Source organism: Camelus ferus, chromosome 5 (genome assembly GCF_009834535.1).
Source record: "Camelus ferus isolate YT-003-E chromosome 5, BCGSAC_Cfer_1.0, whole genome shotgun sequence".
Classification (NCBI taxonomy): domain Eukaryota; kingdom Metazoa; phylum Chordata; class Mammalia; order Artiodactyla; family Camelidae; genus Camelus; species Camelus ferus.
This window is the reverse complement of record NC_045700.1, coordinates 10,999,683-11,021,129: the sequence shown is the minus strand read 5'-3', so window position 1 is coordinate 11,021,129 and position 21,447 is coordinate 10,999,683. Positions and strand designations below refer to the sequence as shown.

General features: G+C 48.9%; 1 long non-coding RNA gene across 1 annotated transcript in view; it reads right to left on the bottom strand.

Moving 5' to 3' along the window:
• LOC116663572 overlaps positions 1–14,662 on the bottom strand; it is a 63,417-nt gene extending 48,755 nt beyond the window's left edge. The window contains exon 1 of the long non-coding RNA XR_004319762.1: positions 14,448–14,662. This is a non-coding gene — a long non-coding RNA (uncharacterized LOC116663572). The remainder of the gene's footprint in view (positions 1–14,447) is intronic.
• Positions 14,663–21,447: the final 6,785 nt, after the last annotated feature.

Here is a 21,447-nt window from a genome sequence, read left to right as displayed (position 1 = left end):
GTCACCAGCCCTTCCAGAGCCCTATGCCCTCGCTGCAGAGGTTGGGGGTAGATGGGCAGACGGTGGGCTGGGCTGTCAGAGGCCTCAGAGGGAACCACCTTGGACAACCCCCTCATTTCACAGGCCAGGAAACAGGGAAGCTAGGTGGCTGTAGGGAGGGGCTAGGAGGGTGGAGATAGAAAAGATCTCTTTGCTCAAGACTCCCTTTTCAGGGCCTAACTGTTCATACACTTTCTGGCCAACTTCATAAAACCACCACCTTCGAAACACAAGGTGTCCGAAGGGCTCTGCCTTGAAGAGCATCCACGTAGGGGCCTGATGGGAAGCAGGGAGGAAGCAAGAGGGTAAGAGGAACCCAGAGTGAAAAAGAGAAGGAAAAAAGAGAAAGAAAGAAAGCAGTGTCTGAATTCAAACTAAAACATATTCTGTCGGGATGGAATTCCTTTTTGTTTTCGCGTGTATCACTGACTCAGCATTTCAGAAGACGCCCCGACGTTCTCACGAAACCAAGTCAGACTCAAAATACACCATTACGACTTAATATATCCAGTATGTAATTTGTACTTAACGGAGAGAGATTTGGGACCATGTGCCTTCTCTCCGCCCCACCCTTCAGACTCCCAGCCGCGTGGTGGGAGGTGGGCCTCAATGCAACCTTTGTTTTGAGTCTTCTGATACCAGTGGCAGTTGGCTGGCTATAAAATGACATCAATCTCCTCCGAGGTCCTGGGGGCCTGGGCACCAGTTCTCCAGCAGGAGAACTGACCTTCCTGGATCCCTGACATTCCAGAAAGAGCCTCCAAGGCCCAGAGCCCAGAGAGAGATGGACAGCAGTGGACCCCAGGCAGACCTTCCTTCCCTCGGTGAGAGTTACCTAGTCAGCGCGGGCTCCCTCCCTTCTCTCTAAAGGTAGAGAGGCTGGCCTGGTGGAAGCCAGCAATGAAAGTGGTCACAGAGGCTGGTTTATCTGGCTGAGGGCTGCTCCGTCCTGCCCATGATATGTGTGTCGGTCCACATCGCTCCTCACCAGGCCAGGCGAGACGGGCTTTGCACAGCCCCCCCACCCCAACCCCCACCCAGGATCTGCAGAGCAAGCTGGGTGGTGATGAGGACATCACTGAAAACTGTTGCCTAGTGTTCTCCTAAGCCATGGCCTACTTTGTTAAAAAAAAAAAAAAAAGGCAACAACAACAACAAAAAAAACCTTCATCCTTCAGGCAACAGCTGGAAGGCTTGGCTGAATGGCCTGGTTCTATGTGGAGGGTCACAGGGTACTGATCTAAGGGCTGTGAAGCCTTGCTCACCCAACTGTTGACGCTCGGTAAACGGGGCAGGCGGGGCCGGTGTGGCATCTGAGGAAGCAGGCCCCCACCCCACCCCTAGCCAGAGAAAGAATGGGAAGACTTCTATTCAGGGTTCACAGGGGTCCCTAGCCGTCCTCCGCCCCCTGCCAAAGCCACCAGGCCCTTTCCCTGCCTCCCAGTTACCTTGTATTATAACAGGATTAAAGTATATTTAGCTCCTCGATTAGCATACTTGAGCCCCATTTTGGCCTACTTAAGGGCTTCCGGCTGGCTTTGATCAGTTTTGCGTTCTACTGGCCAACAGGAGGGCCCGGCAAGCCAAAAAAAAAAAAAAAAAAAAAAGTGGGGGGAGGGGGTGTCAGACTGTGAAATTATCTTGATGTTCCTTCTCGAGCTCCCAATATTCCGTTGGCTTTCTTAAATGGCCCAGGTTACACCCAGAATGGGCAGGAGTGGGGTGGGTAGCAGGAACCAATAATAATTAGGCCTTAGTTGGAAAAGGAGAGAAAGGATTTGAGCATCTCCTAAGAAAGGAGGTGGGGGGGGAGGAATCCCTATAATTTCTACAGTGTCTGCCTTTTTATTGCTTGCATTTGCATATAAATTAAATCCATATTGTAGCTTTAAGGCAAGCCCGGGCTTAGAATTCCACACAGCTCGGGGTCCCATTGTCTTACATCCAGTTCTAGGCGGTGGCGAAATGAAAAGGGAGGGGAGAGCAGAGGAAGGAGAAAGTCAGCTTTGTAGCGTTTTTAATTGCCTGTTTGTTTTCTTCGCCAATTACAGGCAAATTAATATTTAAACCTGGGGAGGCTATGAGGAAGTGCTTACAAAATAGGTTTTGGCATCCGCGGCGCGCAGCCTCTCCGCTTTCCTCCATCCCACGGTGGAAATTTCTTAGATATGAAATAAAAAATAATCATCGGAGAAGGAACGGTGTGGACCCAGAGCCTGTTTCGATTTCTTCTCTTGCGGTGCCCAGGGCGCTTTCTGGAAGGATCCGGGGTCGCCAGGAAGCGCGGCGGCTGGGTGTCCCCGGCTCCCTCAGTGCTCCTGTCGACCCGAGGTCTGGCCCAGAGATGCTCTGCTCTGTGGCAAGTGGCCTTCGGTTAATTTGGCTTCAGTGGCGTGTAGACAGGGAGCCTTCAGATGCTGGGTGAAGCCAGTTTCAGAAACCCTCATGCTCTCCTAGCACGCACTCAGGATGGACGTGATCACACAGGTCTGCAAGGAACACGGTGGGAAAAGAGGTTCCCCTGCTCTTTCTGAAAACTGCCCAGAAGTAGCAGGGAGGAGCGGGCCTCTCCCCGGGGTTCAGCCTGGCCCAGCAGTGGAAACACATTTTAGGGAACCCCAGAATCAAAAAGTGATCAATTACAAGAGGTGCTAATAGAACGCCAAGGAGACAGGAAGTCCTGGCTGGGCCCCTGTATCCTTTTTGTGGGATGTGTTGTTTGGGTTTACTTCTTTCATTAATATAGGTACCCATTCCCCTCATCTCCCAAAACATCTCTTCTCCTCCTTATTGGTGCCACAGAGGTGTGTCATCTAATTTGGGAGGAGGGGCCAAGCGAGTTATTATTGTTATTAAATTCCTCCAATAAATCTCCACTCTGACATCACTTCCATAATTGGTTCCACGGTGTCCTTGGCACCTCTCTGGAATTATTTGCCTTTGCTAAGCCCCCTCAAAGGCAGCTTCTCTAAGCTCCGTAATCCTCTATACTCTTGGAGTTGCTTCTGTCTAGAGGTTTTCTGCCCCCGCCCTTTTTTGTTTTTAATTTCCATCATGTTTCTTTCCTGGAAAGAGAGTCAAAAATGCTGCAGCTTCCCAAACACAGCCTCCCTTTCCTTTGTACTCAGAATCTCAGAAAAAATCCATAGTTTCCCCCCATGATACAGACCCTGCTTCTCTGCTGCACTGAAGTCTTCTGAATTTCATTTTCATTCTCTTCAAAGACCACTCCAAATGCTCCGTGTTCCTCACTGAACTGCACCGGATTTTTTCTTTTTCTTCAAAACAAGCCCTTCATGGACTCCTCCCTGACCTGGTCCCACGTGGTTGCCACACGATGGGATGCAGTTTCCTGGGAAACAATGATGAATCGCATTGGGCGCATTTTTGCCCATTTGCCTGATCCGTATCTCTGGGAAATGGTTAGCTGACCACACTGGAGATGCCAATGTCTGCACCTCCCACTGTGTGTCCAAAAGAAGAAAAGTTCAACCTGGTAACCAAATTTTTTTTTTTTTAAGATCAGTCATTGACTGACTAGATGTTATCAAGTTGTTTCAAAAATAGTAAGAATGATAAGAATACAAGCAAATATTCTTTATTGTTTACTCTGAGTCAGGCTCGATGCTGAGTGCTTTACAGCAGATGTATTTTGTTTCCAACCCTGCAACAATCCCCGCCCCAGATGAGCTCAGTACTATTATCATCCCCATTTTACAGCTTATATAACACAGAGAGGTCAAGTAACTTTCCCTAAGTCCCACAGCCTATCATTTGCACAGCCAGGATTTAAACCGAGGCTGCCTGCCTAGCCCATTAATTAACATACCCATCTGCCATAGTCCAACCATGTCACCTCAGTGACACCAGGCTGCATGGGCATCTGGGAGGGGCTGAGAGTCTGCACACAGCATTCCTGGGCACAATCAGGCTGGGGTGGACCCCATTTCACTGACTGGAAGCTGAGGCTCAGGAAGGTCAAGGATCTGGCTCCTAATTATTGTTAAAATGTAAACTGAGGCATATTAAAATGTTTAAGAGTTTATTGGAGCAAAAATGGATTGGAATGAGGAAGCGCCAAGCCAGAAGTAATTATGAGCCCTCCGCCACAGGAGCTGAGAAAGATTTATACAGAGAAAGTGCAGAGGCAAAGAAAGGAAATTACGTGATTGTTCAAAGCTTGACGCCTAGGTGGCTGTTAAGATGGGGCATCCTTGGCATTTTGATTTGGTAACTTTGAGGCATTTATGAGCTTAGATTTTGGGCTGCTTCCTTAGGCCACCACCAAAGCCCATCAGTCTAACAGCTTCCTTGTCTACTTAACATCATACTCCTCCTATGTGTACGGCCACCCTCAAACCCAGGTCAGCGTGACTCCAAATGCCACCTTCTTCCCGCTGTACCACCTGCTCGCAGTGTAGACGACCCCTGGGTGTCAGCAGCCATGCTGGCAATACCCCGAACCCAACAGCCAGCCGACTCCATCGGCATCCCTGTAAGTACTTGCAGGTGTGTGTGCAGCGCTGCGTGGGCAGGTCACCTCAGGCCACCACAGACTCTGCAATAGGCTACGTGACCATCCCTGTCCTCACAGACCTCACCCTCTGGGAGTGGGGTGGGGAGGTGGGGAGAGAAGGAGAAGAAATCAGACAGACAGACACTTGGAATGGGGCTGTGATTTGGCCCAGCCAGCCATATGGTTTCAAGATCACCGGCGATTCAAATGCTCTGTTTTGATTCCAGCGGCTTTGGGGTTTCCCAGACCTTCTGAGCCAGCCCGGCTCCTCCCCATCCCTCGGCCTTCTCTGGCCCACAGCTGAGCCTCTTCCAGACACAACCTCCTTCCCAGGCCTGTGCTCATCAGTGCCCCTGTCAAACAGAGTGACACTGTCACTAGGGGGTGAGACTGGCCCAGAGACATGCCTCTCTGGATCTCAGATAGCTGAATTAAAGGCTTCTCATTTTTAGAACCCAGGAATATAGGCACACAATACAAAATCCAAAAGGGACAAAGGAGCAGTGAAAAGGGTCCCTCCACCCTCATCTCTCAGCTCTGCAGTTACCCAGCTCTCACTCCCAGAGGCAACCACTTGTACTATTTTTGTGAGTATGTCCTTCCAAAGATAATCTGTGCTCATATAAGCAACTTCCTATATACATGTGCCCGTATAGGTACACACACACATATATGTGTTATGTTTACTGCTGTTTCTAGAAATGGTAGCATTCATTGTACAATTACTCTTTTCACTGAATATACATGAGGAATTTTCCATAGCCATACATAGGCCTGTCTCATTCTTTTTCATGGCTATATAATATTTTATTCTATGGATATACCACAATTTATCTAACAAGTCCTGTACTTAAGTAGTTTATTACTTGACTCAGTAACTCTTTTGTTGTTCCCAAAGATTTGGTGAAAATCTCTGTACATGGTCACCTTGCAAGTGTGCTCAAGTATCTATAGGAAAAATTCCTGGCTATAAAAGGGATACAAGTGTGCATTTTTTCATTTTGATTGTTGTTACCAGATTATTCTCCATTGCAATTTGATCAATTTATACTTCCACTGCCATGGGATAACAGTGCCTGTTTCCCCACTGCCTGGGGAGCCCTAGGTGATGTGGAACTTTCAGACCTTTGCCAGTCAAGGGGAAAGCATTATCTCACATTTTAAATTTGTATCTCTGCTATTATAAGTGAAATTGTGCAGCTCTTCAAAGGCCTAGGAGCATCATCTGTTCTGTGACTGATGCACATTCTATTGGGTTGGTGGCTCTTTCCTTATTCATTTATGATGGCTCTTTATATATTAAAGAAATGCATTCTTTCCTGGTGTGGTGAGTGAAAAACATTTTCCCTGGTTTTTCATTTCATTTTGTTGATGGTTTTAGGGTTTTGTTTTGTTTTGTTTTGTTTTGTTTTTGTCTGTTTGTCTGTTTCAGCTAAGTGGCCTGGATTCGAGTTTCACATTCCCGCACTGTGAGTTACTTGATAAACACGGTGCTGTTTAAGGATGCAGATACTATTTTAAGGAATCAGAAATGTTCAATAGCACTGCTGAAATTCAAACTGCCAGAAGTTCAGCAGCTCCAGATCTCAGAATCCTGGCCTGTGGAATGAGGGGGTGAGACTAGACGTTCTATAATGTCTGATCCTCTTCTCCCCTGAAATATTCCTGCAGCAACTGCTGGAGGCAGGGGTGAGAGGCTTTTTTGGCACAAGGGCCTTGTCTTCCCTGAACCACAGACTCTTGTTCCCCACCTTTAGGGCAAGCCTCTGCCACCACCTCCACCGGGCAAGTATACTGAATTCACACCCAACCCTCTCTGGCCTGCAGGGCATGAAGTAGACAGGAATCTGGGTCACCAAATATAGCCTTGAACTTCAGCCTTCCCTGCCAAAACCTCCCAAACATCTCCTAACACGTGGATGGTCACTGAAGCCCCCTGGCTCTGCCTTTGCAGTCGTCTTTTCAGATTTACTCCTAGCACCTGCAATCACATAGGGAGATAGCCACATTTGTTTTCAACTACCTGGATAATATAAGCAATATAGACTTGGGGCGTGGGGTCAGGTAGTCATCTCCAAAGGACCTGGATGGTGACAGTTGTGCTGGCTTTTGGTACTGCCATCATGCTTTTCTGGACAAATGCTGATTTCCTTCAACTGATCTGTGTCCTCCCCTGGGAAATTGATATTTCTTCCTGGCATCCGCCCTACATCTCTGGCTACCACGGAGACAAAGAGAGCCTTCCCTGGCTTTGAGAATGGCTTGTTTTAGAATTCCTCACCAGCCTCTCAAAGAAAGGTCTTGGTCTAGGTATGAGTCCTTTTTCCCTCCTGCCCTAACTCACAGCCTCAAATGACATTTTCTGAGATCAGAAACTCCTCTTTGAAACAAAACCATGAAAACCCTTCCTTTGGCCCAGTGGCAAAGGCCTGTCACTTCAGCATGTAATTTAAAAGGTGTTGGAGGTCTTTGCAAAAAGGCATATTCTCTCCACCCCCTTGAGCTGGCCAGATATTTTTTGACATTTCAGAATCACTCCTTTGAATTAAAATAAGTAAGACTATGATATCCAAATGCTCCACAAAGACTGGCTATTTTAAATGCCCTGGGCCCAGGACTGGGTGCTGGAGATGGAGAGGTGAGGGGGTCAGGTGCCGCCAGCAAAGTTCTAGTGGGCCGGGCTCACCAGCGTGCCCGGGAGAAGAGCTTGGGGTAGCAGACTTGCTGATGTGCACCTTGGGAGGCCCAAAGCCCATCTGACCTTGAGAAGATGAGCTGTGGGGCAGGGGGATTTCATGCTGTAACAGCTCTGTTTGTGCATCAAAGAGAAGCAGAGAGAGACAGCTGAAAGGAAGGAGGTGCCTGGAACACCTTGACTTACCTCCCAATTTTGCCAGAAGTGGAGCCTGGGGCCAGGCCTGATGCAGATCCCTGCCGGAGCCGGCCCCACGCACTCCTCGCCGGGCTGCACTGTAACTGGGCGCAGTGATGCGTGTGTGCAGGGTGCCAGAAACGGGGCTAAGGGCTTTGCATACATTCTGCAGGTACTGTTTGACTTAAACCAGCATCCCTAAGAGGGAGGGGAAACAGGCTTGAATGAGTGGAATGATTTATCCAAGGTCACAGCGGGAAACTGGAAGAGGTGAGATTAAAATGCAGGTCTGGAGGTGGGGTGGGAGGGGAGGGTATAACTCAGCCGTAGGGTGCATGCCTAGCATGCACAAGGTCCTGGGTTCAATCCCCAGCACCTCTATTAAATAAACAAACAAACAAACAAACCTAATTACCTCCCCCCTGAAAAAAAATCTTTTTAAATAAAAAAAATAAAACTCAGGTCCGTTCACCCAAAATGGACATGTTTAACCAATTGCACTTACTCTGTGGGATGAAGGCCAGAGGAAAGCAGAAATTTTTGTCCTTTCACTGGTACCCAAAACAGACCGGAAGCCACTGTGGGCCTGGACTCCAAAGAGACGGCCCTGATATGTGTTCAAGCATCTCTACAGAGCAAGGACCCATCTGATGGGCACCAGATTACATGGTGTTGGACTAGACAGGGCCTCAAAAAGCATCTTATTTTGCAGGGGTTCAAATGTGCTCCACAGAAACCAAGGGGCCCTGAGGTGTGGCCAGCACAGTGTCCAGATGAGGCCAGCCACCAGGCTGCCCAGGACTCTGTCCTCAGCCTGGTCAGTATCCCTGTGGTCTTAGTAAGCTTGCAAATAAGATACCATTTCAACAAAGGCATCCTTGGCCCTAAGTGTTTACAAACCACTGATGAAGTCTGAGCCCCTCAAGGTGCCCAGCAAGAGGATGTCAGAGGGTGGAATTGTGTCAGGGGCCAACAACTGTGCTGGGCTCAGCACAGACCCCTCTTCTCCCCAAGGAAGCCCTGAAATCCAGCTCCTCCTTGGCCTCGGAGCATGTGTAAGAAAGCAGAATCTCCAGGGTAACCTGCATCTGGCAGACAGTGCATGCTCAGGAGGCTGGGGGGTGGGGCAGGGGTAGGGCAGGGGGCCAGGGGCTTTGAGGGCCCCCAGACACAAAAGAAAGAAACACCTGTGCTTCAGGTCAAAAAGCCTGGGTTGGGGCAACAGCCCACACACATGACTGCAGTCAAGGGTCTACCCATTACACACGGAGCCGGTTCATAACCCACGCTCTGGTCAACAAAGCTTGGATTTCTGCGTATGTCCGAGGGAGCCCAATCACCTAGCCCTTTCTGAGCTTCATTTCTTTCAGCTACAACATGGGACTTATCAGACCTCCCCCGCCGGCTGTGCACTCACTTTGGGACTGAATGCCCATTATTTGATTTTCTTGTGCCTCTGATTCCTTGTCAGCAAAAGGAGGTTATAACCCCACCTACCTCGTATTCTCCCAGGAGACCACGCATGTAAAGCCCCTAGAATGGTGTCGTGCACACACTGAGTATTACACATGTTGTACACACACATGCAAATACTAGCCCTTGTTCTTGGTGTCACCGATCATGTTAAGTCGCCGTGGCTGCGTGTGTGTGTTTGGGTGGCTCCTGTTCCCTGGCGGGCGAGGCTCTCATCTTGTGTGTTGCTTGGTGTCCCCATGGCACCTGAAACACTCTTCAGCCCATAGTGGATGCTCTGTGACTTCAACTCCTCTTTCATTTCTTCAGTCTTCCTTCTCTGAGCACTTCCTGTGTATCTCCAGGACTCAGGTCCCCGAGGGGCTGGTAGAAAATGTTATTATTTTGAATTGGCTGAGTGAAAATAATCATTGGGGCCACACAGCCGGGATGACGTGGGCCAAATTTAGAAGCCCTTTGATGTTCACGCTGGCGTAAAATGACGTTGTCTGGATTACAACCCTGACTCTCCACCTGTGTTGACCGACAAGAGAGACGCAGGGAGCTGTCTTCTCTGGCCTCCCCACTGGCATTAGAGGCGGTTTGGTTGGGAGACTCCCAACCCAGTCAGTCCTGCAGGGCTGCCTCAGGCTCACCGCGACCCCACCTCCGGGCGGCCCAGGGGTGCAGGGTCTCCTGGGCTGTGGAATCCTGCCTGTCTGTGATGACATTGTTCCTTCCAGCCTTTGTCTCCTGCCTTTCATCCTCCCAGAGCATCACACGGCTTCCAGGATGGGCCCTTCCAAGAATGCACTGCCATCATATTGTGCGTGCATGCGCGCGCACACACACACACACACACACACACACACACACACACCCCGCACCTGCCTCTGTCAGGCTCATTTTCACAGAAACCGCCCCTTGCCTGGGCTGCAGTCCCCCCTGGCAGGCCTCTGCTCCCACCCCCAGCCCTGCCCTGGCAGCATCCACCGGCCCCTGCGCCCTGCCATGGTGCCTGCCCTTGCACACAGGCCCTTTAGAAATCCCTTCAAAGGGGCTTTACAGCTGAGTACTTGCGGAAAATTTGCCACTTCCGGAGGTTTCTCTCTCTCTCCTGTCTGCTGCTGGCGCAGGTAGGCCAGCGCCCTCTTCCCAGCAGCCCGGTTTGCTTTTCCATCTAGAATTTCCCCAGAGCCCTCCGAGGCAGCCTGTCCGTCCTCCTGCTATTTCTGCATCTGCCTCAGCCAAGCTGAGAAAACTGGGTATTCAGGAAGGGCAAAGGGGCAATCCCTTGTCTCCAGGCAAGTCAGCCCAGGATGTTAGAATCTGAGACCCAAAATCCATTCCAGAATTTCAGAGTTGGGAGGTCAGCCTGGGTCCAGTCCAACCTGAGTCCCTCTTACCTATCACCTGTGTGAGACGGTGCGGGGAGCCTGGGCTTGGGGGTGGGCAAGACCACCACCAGAGTTCCCCCCCAACACACTCACTGGGCGCCCACAACGTGCAGACACTGCTCGTTCAGTACTCACAGTAGCCCTACCAGCAAGGCTCTGTAAACCTTGCCTCTTTAAATAGGAGGAAACTGAGGCACAGAGAGCCTGAGGAGCTTGCCCAAGTCCCTCAGAAATATGGGACCAGAGATTCAAGCCCAGGCCGCCTCCACCATCGCACTATGTGCCTGGGGAGGCTTAGGCGCAAGTCCTAGCTCTGCCGCTCATTTGCTGTGTGACCTTGGGCAAATCACTGCAACTCTCTGAGTTGCCAACTAAGATGGAGGAAGTAATAGCTTCTTTTGGATAGCTAGCAACAATGCAGACCCAAGCCTGCCCATAATGAGGGCTTGAAAATTCAACCCATTCATTCCTGCCTGGTCCTTGTAAAATCAGAGAAAAGCCCACTCTCACCCTGACATGGTTTATCGTGGTTGCCTCCCTTGTTTGCATTCATCTGTTATTAACTGGAACTGGTTTCCCAGCTAGCACATCCCACTGCATGATGGAAGCTGGTCCGAGTTCTTATGAAAAGAGAGGGCTCTGCAGTGGGAATTCCTCAGGGTCACCGGTGGATCTGTCTATGAGGTACACCTCCCCCCTGAACTGTGCACTTGATGTGTAGACACCTTTAAGGCAACACATGACCATTCATGGAAAGCCTCTGTGTGCCTTTGTACACGTTGAACCTTTTTCTGCATCCTTCAAAACTCAGTGTGGGCCGTGTCTCCTCCAGGAAGTCTTCTCTGATTGCATCCACTCCCACTCACTCCCGATGCCTCAGGTGTCCCGCTCTGAGTTTCCTTAGCACTCTGTCCCAGCACTTACCACTCCATCTCAGAGGGCTGCTTCTCGTCTTCCCACTCAGTGGTCCTCACCCTTCCAAAAGCAACAAAACCCCCTATGAAGTTTTTAAACAGACAGCCACTGGGTCTGCCCGCTTGGAGCTTTGAGTCTAACATGGGACCCATGGATCTGGATTTGAAAAGCTGCAGGGCTGGTTCTGCTGTGCAGCAGGGGAGCCCTCAGGGCCAGTCCTGCATCCTAGTCTCCATAGTAACCCCAGCATCCAACAGAGACCTGCACCCAGTTGGTGCCCAACAATTATTCATTGGATTAATGAGTTTTTCCTCTCTTTTCCTCCTGTCCCCCAATTTTCACCAACCCTTACACACAATTTTGAGAATACAGTGCGGAACGTGCCAGGAGGCAGAGGGGAAGGAGAAGGCAATTTCAGAAAGGAAACGGGGGATTCGGCGACTCCTTGGCTAGCTTAGGCCCCTTTGAATCTAACTGTTAAGGACTATACTCTTCATACCATTGCTTTGGTGTTTCCTGATGGTTCTCAACAGGGCTCCTCCTGTGAATGAAGCAGGGCAATCATTTCACAGATGGCCTCAGAGATTTTAAAGAAGGCAGAGGTCCAAGAGATTATTCTAGCGATAGAAATCCTGTTCATTTTTAGACCAGGAATGAGGCCCATGGAGAGTGAGGAGCTCCTGGTGGCCGAAGGAGAACTCAGGTCTCCGGATGTCCATGGTCTCTCAGGTGCCTTAGAGGACTGACCCTGTGTAGCCAGGAGGAGACGGAGGTCAGGGATGCGATCAGGGAGGGGGCTTGGCTAACAGCTTGACCCCCTGTCTCGCCCTTCTCTGGCTTCACTTTTTCTTTCTAGCTCTTGATGTTTTCAGAGACGATTTGGGGAAAGTTCTTGAAGGCCTCTGAGCCTCATGTGCCCACTGAGTCAGTAACCTGAAGTTCGGCCCCCATGGCTGTCTAGTCGCTCTGGTCCCAGTTAGGGCCTCAGCGCAGTACTGCACGTAACACAGCAGGCGCACCTCTTCCCTGGAGCCTGTCCCAGGCTTCCAGGATGTCCTCTCCTCCTGAGGCTGGACACTCTGCCCACACGATCCATCACAGCTGCCTCTGGCCCTTCCTTGCATGTCAGTGATTCTTGGGGCTCCATCCTGGGCCCTCTTCTCCTTTGTTCCCACACCCCCTGAGCCCCAATCTGCATCCTAGTCTCCATAGTAACCCCAGCATCCAGCAGAGGTTGGGCCAACTCTCCCTTGGATTCCATGGACCATCATGGTCATGTCCAGCTGCAAGTCTCACCCCTCGCTCAAACTCAGTGTATTTGTGATGAATGTCACCATCAACTCTCACAAAAGACAAGCCTGCCCTCCATCCTGTGTTCCCAGGCTCAGTCAGCCAAACCCCAAACCCAGAAGGAGCCTCAGCTTCCGCCACCACCATCCCATCCTCCAGTCTCATCGCTTCTGGTTTATAAGCATCTCTTGACTTCTTTCAGCCAACCCTGTTTCCCACAACCCACCCATCAGATGACGCCTCCACTGCCAGCTTCACCCATCCCCACACTGTGCCGAAACTCAGGCTCCCTACCTGCTCAGAATAAGGTTTTGTGGTGCTTTTCAAACTTTTTTTTTTTTTTTGGCCACAAGTCATAGTTAAAAATCAAATTACACACGCCCCTATAAATTTTTAAAAGTTCACAAAATTATACCACCCTTACTATCCAAGACAGACAGACACGTATTTCCTATCTTATTCTATTTAACTGTTGCACTTTTTTTGGAAAGTTGGTTGCAACCAAGAGAATCGATTTTGCAACCCTCTAATGGGTCAAAATCAGTGGTCTAATGGAGTGGAATTGAATTACAGAATTTATATTTTGAGCCTGGTGGATCACACATTGTATACAGACCTGGTCCTCAGAAGGAGGGTCCAGGGGACAGAGGCTCTTCTGCTTGTGTGGCCCTTTGTGTCTGGAGTTTGGAGGAGAAGCCCACAGATGAGGCGAGTTGGCAGTCAACAAACGTGTGTGAACATCTGTGATTGCCGGCGTCTGGTGGCTCAGGCCCTTAAGTGTGTCAATACACACATAAGAGGGTCTGTATGGTGGGGCAAGAGGCAGCTCAAGTTGGCGTGACCACAAATGCCTGAGTGTGAGTGCGCGTGTGAGTCCGTGCGCGTGCACTGGGAGAATCACGATGGAGTCTCAGGCTGCACTTCTCAGTGTCCCTGTGGACTTGACCCCACTGACCCCACCCTTTCTCGGCAGCCCCTTCCAGCAGCAGAGAAGGGGAGGACACTTGAGAGAAGTCCCAGGAACCCAACCAAGTTCATGAAAGCTTCTGGAGAAGGGTGCCACCCTGAGGCCTGGTTGATCCACAGACACGTGGCTCACCGACTGGGGAGCCACTCAAGGGAGAAAAGAGAGAGGCCTTCAGCCTGTCTGGGGTCCAACAGACCCCAGCCCACGGCCCCAGGATTCCTCCTTCCCACACCTCAGATGCCATCATCTACCTCGGCTTCTCCCAGAAGCCTCCCCACATCTCCCTTTCCCCTATGATAAAAAAAGTCACAGCTGTGACGTCTCTTTGTCTTAATCATGTCCCCAACTCTCTCGCTGGCCATGACACGGTGGCCAACTTCTGTCCGCTCAGTACCTCCTAGTTGTCCCAGTAAGACACGTAACATTCCCAGAGCCACCGGACCACAACGAGGTCTGCTGCTACGGTATTTACCACTTCATCTAAAATATTTTAAAATGTTTAGATGTTCAAACCATTAATCAGAGAAGGGCACCCCAGCTCTGCTCAAAGCTCTCTGGCCTCTCCTGGCACCAGGAACCAAACCGTAACAAGCTCCCCAAATCGTGCCCTGCCACCCCTCGGGGGTCCAACGTCTGGCCCTTGGTTCCTAACCTCCTCCCCCAGAATTTCACATGCCTGACTGTTTCATCTTGCAGAACTTGGCTCAAACATTAATTATCCCTTCAACAGAGTTGGGGCCAGAGGATGAGCTTTGGGGGACGTTAGTTTCTTCCCAACATAAAATCCTAAATAGGTCACTCCCAAAGTCACCTCCAAATAAACTGATACCTTAAGAAAAAATCATTTTGAAACAAACACCCTGGCCCCGCTCTCAAACCAAATGCCTCCCCAGACCTCTCCAAATAAAATTCAGCTGCAACCGCTGACCTTGCAATTTAATTCTCTGTCACCGCTTTATAGCATTTGTCATTATGGGAAATTCTTGTGTTTCTGTTTACCTGTTTATTGGTTGTCTCCCAGGCTAGACTGCAAGCTCCAGGAGGGCAGGGGTCTCCCCTGTCCCCTTCAGGCCAGGATTCTGGAATGCAGTGGGTGTTGCACAGATATCTGTTGAATGAATGGGCTGACCATCGTTTATGCGGCCCATGGCCAAGGCCTGCTTGTATAGAGATGGCTGTGCTCACCATCAGCCTCTCCCAGTTGCTCGAGACCATCTGAAAGGAAAAGTATGGACACCATCGTAAGGGACTCATGTTTACTGAATGCCAGTCACTTTGCAAACATAACCTCGTTTAATCCTCAAAATAGTTTCAACAAATAAATATCAACAGTTCTAGCAGCACCACCCCACCCTCATGGTCTCTGCTGGCGCCCACCAGCACATATACCCCAGAGGCACAAAGTCAGGTGTCTTATCACCTGTCCTGGCCCCCTTCCCCAGGCAGCCCAAACCCTTCTGCATTCTGCTCCCACAGCCCCTGGGCCCTGCCCACCTCATCAATCCCTCAGTGACAGCATCAGCTCTAATGGAGCCCCCCCCCCAAAAAAAAAAACCAGCAACTAGAAATGTTGCCATGGTGAGAGGCTTCTGTCCATCATGGCACCCCCGGCCCACGGGGATGCAGGCAACCGTTATTTACGATTTTGTGATCACAAAGGCAAGATAGAAAAAAAAATTCTGATGTCAAAGTCTAAAGAAAGAAAAGACCTCAGGTTGTATCTACCCGATGTTTACATCTGTGTCAGCAGGATGTGAACAAACAAATGGACAGGAGCTGGAAGGGGTTGTAGAAAGTGAAAAATGATGGTTCAAGGGGAGAATGGTAGGACTACATGATGAGTGATTCTTTCAATTAAATTGTATTATTGCTTCCATGCTAGTTTTAAAAAGCAAAAAGTAGGAAGAAAAGAGAAAGAGAAAGAGGGAATGAGGGAGGGAGGGGGGAGGAAGAAGGGAGAGAGAGAGAGGGAGGAAGCAAGAAAAGCAAATCTTTTGCCGTTTTTTTCTGGAATCTGTTATGGAGCAGGGAGCCAGAGCCGCCCCTGCCACCAGTGTGCAGAGAGATGTCTCTGGTAGCCAAAGAGAGAGGTGGAGCGAAAGGCATGGGAAAGAGACAGGTGTCCCACACCTGTCATCTGTCCCCAAGCAGCAACCATGGTGGCAAGGTCCCTCCCCAGGGACTCAGGCTTCCTCTGTCCCAGCACTTCCCTCTCTCCACACACATCACCTCCAGCTCAGTCTATCCCTCCACCCCTTGAACCCCGTCCCCTTTCTTTTCCAAGAGCCAACTCAAAACTCTTCTTGCAGGAAGCATTTCTGGACTACCTGTCACTCTAGGAATCTTCAGCTTGCTAATGTCTGCCTTCTTCTTAATGTAAGGTTTTTCATCATATAGAAGCGAATCTTTAATATTGAGAAAGACCATGGCCTTTAGTTCCAGCTCTGCCACTCTCCAGCTGTGTAATCTTGGGCAAGTTACATAACCACTCTGAGCATATGAAACTATAAAATGGAAATACTGATACATCCCAAAGGGCTGTGATAAGGAGTCAATGAGATAACATATATGTAAATATCCCTGGAAAGTATTGGGCAAAGAAGAAGCAGTCCATAAATGGGAGTTCTTCTTATGACATGTGGCATGAAATTCTAAGAAAGCCGTCATGCCGTTAGTTGTATTCTGAATTGCACTACCTCTACGTGAACTAGATGTGACACTCCCTGAGGAAGCATACTGTTCCTCCTAAATCCTACATCTCTCTCTAACCCCATCCTTGCTCCCATCAGAGCATGTGACCCACAGCCAGGGGACAGGCAAGTTGCTGGACCCCCAGCCTTTTCACGCAGAGACCCAGGACTCTGCTCACCAGGGCAGTGTGGCCGGACCCATTTGGCTGCTAGAACCAGCGAACCAGCCAGGAGCCAGGAGAGAGGTGGGCTCAAGGTGGGGTGGGAGCTGGAGATTCCCTTCCCCAAGGTTCAAAGCCTAGAATTCGCCAGGAATCACCACACCCACTTTGCCCTCCTGCTCTAGAAGCCTGTGCTGGTGGAACTTAAGACCGAATTATTTCCTGAAAGGGCTTGGAAACCAGCCCCACAGGGGCTCCCAACCATGTCTTCGTGAAGGATGGAATGTTCCTGCTAGGCTCACACTTTGAAAGCTTTTGCCAACCAGGTAAGCTACCATAATATTAATAATAATAATAACCACCATTTCCTAAGGGACAACAACATGCCAGGTATCTTATAAATGTTATTAATTTTTAAATATTTGCTAAATAATAAATTTATTTTCCCATTTTTATTCATCAAAGACACATGTAACTGCCAATCAGAGCTTCTGGTCAGCACGAAACCACATCTGCGAGCACAATGAGCTGTGAGACCTGGAGCCCCAAGCGAGGAAGTGTCAGGTCTGGCTGGCCAGTCAGCCTCAGCAAGGGGACTGCAGATGTCTTTCCAGTGATCGCCTAAAACATGAGACTTGCTATCGGTCCCTCCTCCCCTGATACGCCTGTCAAGGACCTCAAGTAAGGAACAGGGAATGCCGGCTGAGCTAATCCAATCGCCTCATCTTGCAAACACCCGGAGATAACAAGAGTGTTACCCCCAGGTCACACACCTGGTGGCAGGAGCAGGGCTCCTGATCCCAGTGCAATGCGCCGTGCTGGGAAAAGCAGCCTGGACCCCCAGGGCCAGTGGTCAGGGCTGCCAGAGGAGCTTCCCCCGTGCACTCTGCACGCCCCCCGTCTCCCCTCCCCCGTTCCCTTTGAGTCCGGGCTCTGAGCATGAAGGGAACTCTCCTTCCATGGAGAAAACCCACCTCCAGCAGGGCCGAATCAAGCAGCGGCTGGGTTAGAGTGCCCACCGACGTAATTCAAACTCAAACAGTGCTAACCAGAAATCTATGTAGCGGGGGTTCTAGAGAGCTTTGAGTTTTCCCCTGGTGACCATGTCAGTGCTAACATTTGAATATCAGGTATCAAGTTCTCTTCCCCTCAAACTGGTTTGGGAGCCCTGCTTTACCAAAGCCACATGCTCAGGACCCTCGGGATATATCCTACTCTCCCTCCAAATCTGCCCTCTTCCCATGTTCTTGTTTGTAGAGGAAAGCGTTCAGCATCCTAGGGCTCTTTAAAATACATACATATAATATAAATATTATGTAGACAATGGTATATAATAAATGAATGGAAAAGGGAACATGCTTGCTACAGATTAGGTCTTCCATCACCAGAAATATATTCTCAGAACATGCCTCATAGCCAATGAATTTTTATACATCGCTGTTGTCGACAGATCTATATTACGGAAGGAAAGGCTTAAAGATGCAAGTAGAAAGAGTTCGGTCAAAGGCATCCCATTGCTAGGTCCTCTCACTCCAGATATGTTATCCTGCCTTTAAAACCGGGGCATTTGATTGGCATCTGAGGGGCCCACCCTACCATGTTTGAAGTTCAAACAAATATTCACTTGAAATATTCACTAGTTCTCCCACTGAAGCAAAGTTCAGGCTGGCTTGGTGGGATGGGATGGGGTGGGGTGGGGTGGGGTATGACAGGGCTGCTGGCCGTGTTTCAAGGTCAGAATTTTCACCAAGCCAGAACTTTCATATTCAAATGTATCTCGTTCCCTTCCAAAGAGACATTTTGGGAACACCTATTTTATTCCAATGACACTGCCATGCTTAAAAGCCCCAAGAACACTTCTTCTAGGAGTACACCAGATCCTGCGGCACACTGTTTTGAAAATCCTCAGTGGTGGAGAAGTTTCCTCCTTCAGGGAGGATCTGACTTTGAGTAAGATTTGAAAGTCCTTCTGAGCCAAGTCTGGTCAATAAGGTAAGTGATCAGACCAGGAGGTGCTCTTTTGAGCAGAAATGAGACTGGGATAGACACCAGCAAGACTCCTTTCAATCTGTCTGTGATGGGTATGTGCGTGTGTGTGTGTGTGTGTGTGTGTGTGTGCGCGCGTCCACGTGCGTGTGTGTGTGTGTGTGTGAGTATGAATATGTGATTTGGAAACTAACTTCTGAAAGAGAAGCCCTTAAAAGATTGGGAGTGCTTGCAGTGTTGCTGGAAGGACAGCATATCTTTTCAAAGTCACGGCTCCAAAGAGGTCAGCTGTTACTGGGAAATAGAAACGGGAGCGTACGAACCCAGGCTGGCGATCTCAGTACTTTGGAGCCCGACTTGGGGGAAGAAAGCAGTGAGGCTCCAGTGCAGGCTGGAGTGGAAGCCACTCGGTGGTCAGGCCCTGGGCTGCACCGTGTTAAAGGAGTCCCCTGGGCGGGGAGGCTGGGAGGCGGCTGCGGGGCCCCTCCTCCCGGGCCTGCTGGCTGGCCGGCTCTGTTCTGAATGACACAGCTAATTAAGGTAAGTACTATTGCAGCTCTGGGCTGGAGCTGCCGAAACGGGGCTCCCCTTCCTCTTGGCTCAGCTTCCAGATGAATCCATATTTCAGGGGTTAACAGCTCATCTGTAAATAAAATAAAATGTCCTCTGGGCTGCAGCCAGGTAGCCCATTCCTGCCTTTGGCCTGAATGTGATTAGCACATAGGAGCCCGAGCGAAGGCAGAGAGGTGGGGGGGAGGGAGCAGCGGAAGGAAGGAGTCAGTTGGAGATGTTTAAGACCTCTGAGAAGCGATTTTGGTGACTGATTGCCAAGAGGGGTTCCCCCCTGGACGCTACCTCCCTGGCCTCCAACTTCTGAAATGAAGACCACTCGGAGACAAAAACCTAACATGGTAAATTAGCTACTTACTGCTCAAGGCCTCCAAAGAGAATGACTAAGGCAGGGGCACCGGACATAGGCCTAGGAGGAGCCCAGCTGTCCCTTGGACTTGGAGGAGAAGGGAGTGGTGGGAAGGAGGCTGGCTTTGCTTTAGGCTTTGCCCCTGTTTTTGTCAGAATCTCAAAGGTTAACCAAGAAAGACATAGCAAGACAACACGGGCTGTGTCGGTAGCAGCAAACAGGCTAGGAGGATTACAACGGGGTAAAACCACAAGGCACCTTCATGGAACCATCCATGTGAAGCTGGTCTTCTGACTAAACCTAGCTTGGGGAAAGAAAAAAAAAAAAAAAAACCTGCTATTTGAATACATTTAATTGTTGTTTTATTTTTTAAATTGATTTTGTATGTGAAGCCCCTGCCTCTTCTTCAAGGGAGACAGGGGCCCTGATAAAGCTACACAAACAACATTGTATCTAACTTCAGAAGGAGCCTTCTGCCTCTTGAGAATGTGTTAAGAAGGAGGGAAATCTCTATGCCACCCCGGCAACTGCAGTAATTAAAATAAAGCAACAGTCTTCACAACCGTTCTGTAAATCGAAAACTCTGCAAAGGTTAAAAAGTTGATTAAAAAACAGCAAGGCGACATCGTTTAGGGATAAAACACACACTTACGTAGCCGAGAGCCACCCGTCATACTGGGTTAGGTTTTGCTTAATTTTCCAAAATCCCCTAAGTGGGTGTCCAGGTGATACTTTTTATGCCTTTTTATGTGTCTAGCTACTTAGTCTCTTTAATAAGCTCGGAATGACGATACACATGGGTTACATTAAGGGCTTGAAAAGTTTTCTCACATCCAGCGACGCAAGAAATTCCTCCCAGTATATCTCTCTTGTCCGCGTGTCTGCTCTCTCGTTAACGTTCCAGCAACCCTTCCTTTCTTCACCCCAATTTCAGCATGTGGTGAAGGCATTAGCGGGGGTCGCAACACATTATTTCCCGGTTCCAGTGAGGTGAGGAGGAAAAGTTGACTGTACTTCTAAAAGCGCAGTCAGCTTTGGAAAGCATGGTCTTTTTTTTTTTTTTTTTTCTTTTACAAACAGCCCAACTGTAAGCAGCCTGTCATTTCTCAGCCTGTTGTTGCATTCCTAAAAAACAAACTGTAGCTGTTATCTTCCCACATTAAACACACACACACACACACACACATACACGCAACTCAGCTTTGATATTTCTAATACCATCTTTTGGCATACTTTCCATGAATTATTCCGACATTGAACGTTCCACAGGATAAGTTACATAAGGGTTTTTTTTCTAAAATCCAAATCTGCACCGGAGTTTTCTGTTTCCATGAAAAGCTTTCTAACATGTGCCCAGAAAATGAACTTCTAGTAATTGTCACCACCGTATTAATGCGTATCTTCTGTTGGAAGAAAATCTGTAACCTCATCAAGGAATAGAATTCAGATAAATTTTCATTGTCCCACTGCACAAAGCTAAGCTTAGGCGAATCCTAATTTGTAATTCATTCTTCTTGTTTAATTCATAATTTGATGCTAAACGTGATGACACAGTGGTGCCCCTACAAATTCGACTGCTTCTGTCCTCAGATCCATTTCTTGTATCTACACGGGCTTATGTTGTATGCTAAAACTGGTTTTAAGCTTTACAGAAGTGCAACATAATTGGAAGGGAAGGAAGTTATTTTTTCTAAGCATAGCCAGCCATCCTTAATCTCTCTCCAAATTCTGGGTCCCATTTTTATTGTTTTTACTCTTTTCCACTCTTTCCCACCCCCCCCACCCCCATTCTGGCTAACTGTGCTTCTCCGTATTTCCCGAACCCCTTATTTGAAGCAAAAATTCCTCCTTGACAAATGCTTTTGGTTTAAAACTAATGTTTGCCCCAACTGGGTAAATGCCACAGAAGTAACAAGGCTTTCACAAAATATTCCACAAACTGATTTTTAATTTGCTGCATCATCAGCTACTTTTATGATAATATTTAATCTACTGAAACAAAACCAGCCTTGGTGGGGGGGAAGAAAACAAACAGCCACAACAAAGAGAAAGCGAGTTTATTTTTAGCAGCTCCATTCCCATGGAAGGAGGCTGCTGACACCAACAGCCTCACCTAAGAACACTAGTGTTTCTCTTTTTTTCTTTCTCTCTTTCTTCCTTCTTTCTGTTAATTATTTTCTCTCTTTTTTTTTTTTCCCTCAGTTGCTGAGCTAAACAGATGAAAGGTTATATATTTCACTATG